The sequence below is a fragment of the Microcebus murinus genome, chromosome 18 (assembly GCF_040939455.1).
Source record: "Microcebus murinus isolate Inina chromosome 18, M.murinus_Inina_mat1.0, whole genome shotgun sequence".
Classification (NCBI taxonomy): Eukaryota; Metazoa; Chordata; class Mammalia; order Primates; family Cheirogaleidae; genus Microcebus; species Microcebus murinus.
Genome location: NC_134121.1, coordinates 34335539 through 34339090, shown reverse-complemented (window position 1 = coordinate 34339090; position 3552 = coordinate 34335539). Strand labels below are relative to the sequence as shown.

The 3552-nt window shown below is 42.6% G+C and overlaps 1 pseudogene; it reads right to left on the bottom strand.

Moving 5' to 3' along the window:
* Positions 1-346: 346 nt before the first annotated feature.
* On the bottom strand, positions 347-2813 carry LOC105880874 (N-acetyllactosaminide beta-1,3-N-acetylglucosaminyltransferase 2-like; annotated as a pseudogene).
* Positions 2814-3552: the final 739 nt, after the last annotated feature.

Below are 3552 nucleotides of genomic sequence, written 5' to 3'. Positions count from 1 at the left end.
TTAAAAAAACAAAAAACTGCCCAGAGGTGGTGGTTCACACCTGTCCTCCTAGCACTTTGGGAGGCCAAGGCAGTAGGATCTCTTGAGGCCAGAAGTTCAAGGCTGCAATGAGCTGTGATCTGACCACTGCACTCCAGCAGCCTGGGTGACAGAGCAAGACCCTGTCTCTTAAAAAACAAACAGACAAAAATCAAACATACAAACAAAAAAAAACCCACGTTGTTTTGCTTTTGCAAGTATCACACATTATTTTTTAAGACATAGAAAACCAGAACATTTTTAAATGTTAATTTCATAATTGGGTAATAATTTCCTATTAACTTCTTTTTTTTTAAATACAGTAACTTTATTTCTACTTCCCAATATCGCCTCTGATAAGGACTGTCATCTTTATTAAACACAAAAATATTTCAAGAAAGCATGTTCCAAGATAGTACATATAAGCAATAGTTTGGCAGAATTTTATCAACTCTAGTAGTTTATACTCCCAAAAAGCAAGTTTTAAAATTCAAAAATAACCATTTTATTTAACATGATACACCTTAACATTTAAAATATCATGCCCTAGTTAAATATTTCAACAACACTGTATATGAATAAAATATTACACAAAATATATTTAAGAAAATGTTTGGTCTTTGACCTGAACAATAAATAAAAAAAATAGGCACTTCTACACTGAGGCAAGGAAACAATCACTACTCAGAATAATTATCTTGTATAAGCAAGATGTGAAAATATGGCAATAATAAAACCTGGAATTTAAACTGACAAGTCACTTATGAAAAGGTCTGCAACTTCAATCTTTTCACTTAAGTCAAAAGTTACATACACTTTCCTGGTCCACAGTGAAAATTCACAAACCCGATATGGTTGTCAGGGGCAATTCAATCTTCAGTTGGCCATTATGGAATCATACTCATTATTTTCAAATGCTAAAATCAGATAACTATTATAATACCACCCAGCAAACCAAATACAAGAAAATTTAAACTCTCTTTCTTATTCTGACCATAAGACCACAAGATAAATTAGATGAGTGTCACACAGTGATCCTCATTTTGCAAAATTAACTAATTAGATTAACACAAGAAAATACTGTTGGGGTGGCAGAACAATTCCACAAGAATCAATTTTCTAAATAATTTAAAAACTTTGCCCAAATCTCATGGTAATAAATGTAATTCCATTTCACAAAAACCACTGAATCATGTATAACAAATTCTTTGTAGTTAGTAAGTTTATAAACGTGAATTTGTCTGATAAATCAGTCATCATAATGGGTCGTAGGAATAGTAACACTTAGGAGGGCAAAATAAAAATAACTTAAAATGCTCAAATTCTAGAAACTTATAATATCAGATGAGAAGGAGGGACACAATGACCACAAGACCCTAGAACGTATCAAAACCCATCATGCTGCCATTATTGTCCATAAAATATTATACTTTTCTGCTTTCCTTCTTCACAAAAGCACCAGATTGAAGGGCTTAGAGGCCCTCAAATGGATACTACTTACAAAAGGCAATTTTGACGGTTTAACATAGAAACTACCCTAAATGTGACAACCCAACTTTGGACTATTCAAAACATGCCTTTCTATGCAAAATTGAGTTATGTACATCTTAGCATTATAAATGAGCACTTTGCAAGCGAGACCAAATATCAATCATGTCTTGAGGTTTTTCTACTGTGTACTAACATCAGATCTACATAGGAACAAATGTTATTCTTGTTTTTCTCCTCCATATCAAATGTCCTGAAGGCTCTGTGTTTCTCTGGAACGAGGCCGAGCTTCTGAAGGCCCATTCCAGTATAAACGTCATCGATGGGGTAGAGGTGGACCCGGTGGGTGGCACTGTACAGCCTCAGGGCCAGGTGGCCGGAGTAGAGGCATCCCCCTCCCCCTGCATAGGGTGGGTCGGCGCCGGAGTAAACAACTTCCCGGATGTGGTACTTCAGTTTCTCATCCCGGTGGGGTCCAGCATTGTGGATCACTTCACCTATGAACAAATCTTTGGCTCTGTTCCCGGATAAGCTACTCAAGTAATTCAGGATGTGATGGGTGTTCGCAAACACATGGTCATCGCCCTTGAAGACTAACCCAGCGTGTGGGCAGGAAGTACTCACCCGCCTGAGAAACAGCACCTCCTTCAGGGACAACTTGAAGGAAGTGTCTCTGCAGCTCCACAGGAGAATGTGTCGGCGCTTCTCACTCTCGAGTTTCGGCGTGTCTGAAAGGTCGGGGTGGTTGTCTTCCGGGGCAGCCCGGCCCAGCAGGAAGACGCGCGCCGCGGTCCGGTTCCCAGGATTCCCGGGTCGCCTGTCTTCTGGCAAGATGTGCGGTGAGGGACTTAATTGCCAGCAGTAAGAACGGTTTCTTCGCACACTTACGCGGCTGGTCTCTAAGCAGCGAATCGTTGCGGCATCTCGAATACAGCAGAAAGTCTTTACATCTGTCCTGCAGATTGTTAAAACCTGTAACGACTGCCGCGACCCCTCTGGTCAGGTCCACAGGCATTCAGATGGCTTACGTCGGAAAAACCATACCCTTCCCCTGTCAGGTTGGCCAACATGCTCGGGATGGGATGGTACTGCTTATTCAGCTTTTCTTGCTCTCTCTGTTCCAGTGTGCCTGGGGAGGACTGGATGTCTTCCAGAACTTCTCTTTGGGCATTCTTACTTCCCCCTTTCCACTTTTTCCTTGGTTACTGCTTTTGGAGACTTCCATAATCAAATACGTGAAGACATTTGCCATCAGCAGGATACCCAACAATTTTATTCTTCGACGTCCAACACTCATTTCTCATGTCTTGTCCAGGGGCAGTTCCAGCTCAGCGGGGCGGGTGCAGGGGCGGGAGATAGCGACTGCCAGCGCTCGCACCCCATGCGCGGCGCCGGGGATGGGTGGCCCGGCAGTGTCAGCAGGGCGGCGGGGAAGCCTCTGGCTCCGCTCGCCTCCCGCACTTTGCCGCAGGTGTCCGCTGCCCCTGTTAACTTCTTGCTGAATATCCTTTTAGTCTATACACACGTAGTTACATGCCCTTTTACATTAGTGATGACAGTGTACTTAATGCTTTGCAACTTGCTTTATTTCACTAAAAATTACCATGGGCTTTCCTGCTTGCTTGCCTGCTTGCTTGCTTTCTTTCTTTCTTTCTTTCTTTCTTTCTTTCTTTCTTTCTTTCTTTCTTTCTTTCTTTCTTTCTTTCTTTCTTTCTTTCTCTCTTTCTCTCTCTCTCTCTCTCTCTCTCTCTCTCTCTCTCTCTCTCTCTCTCTCTCTCTCTCCCTCCCTCCCTCCCTCCCTCCCTCCCTCCCTCCCTTCCTTCCTTCCTTCCTTCCTTCCTTCCTTCCTTCCTTCCTTCCTTCCTTTTTTTAAATTTTTGAGACAGGATCTCACTCTGTCACCCAGGCTGAAGTGCAGTTGCACTGTCATAGCTCACACCAACCTCAAGCTCCCAGCCTCAAGTGATCTTCTTTCTTCACCATCCCGAGTAGCTGGGACTATAGGCGTGTACCACCACACCTGGCTAATTGTTTTCTGTTAATTGT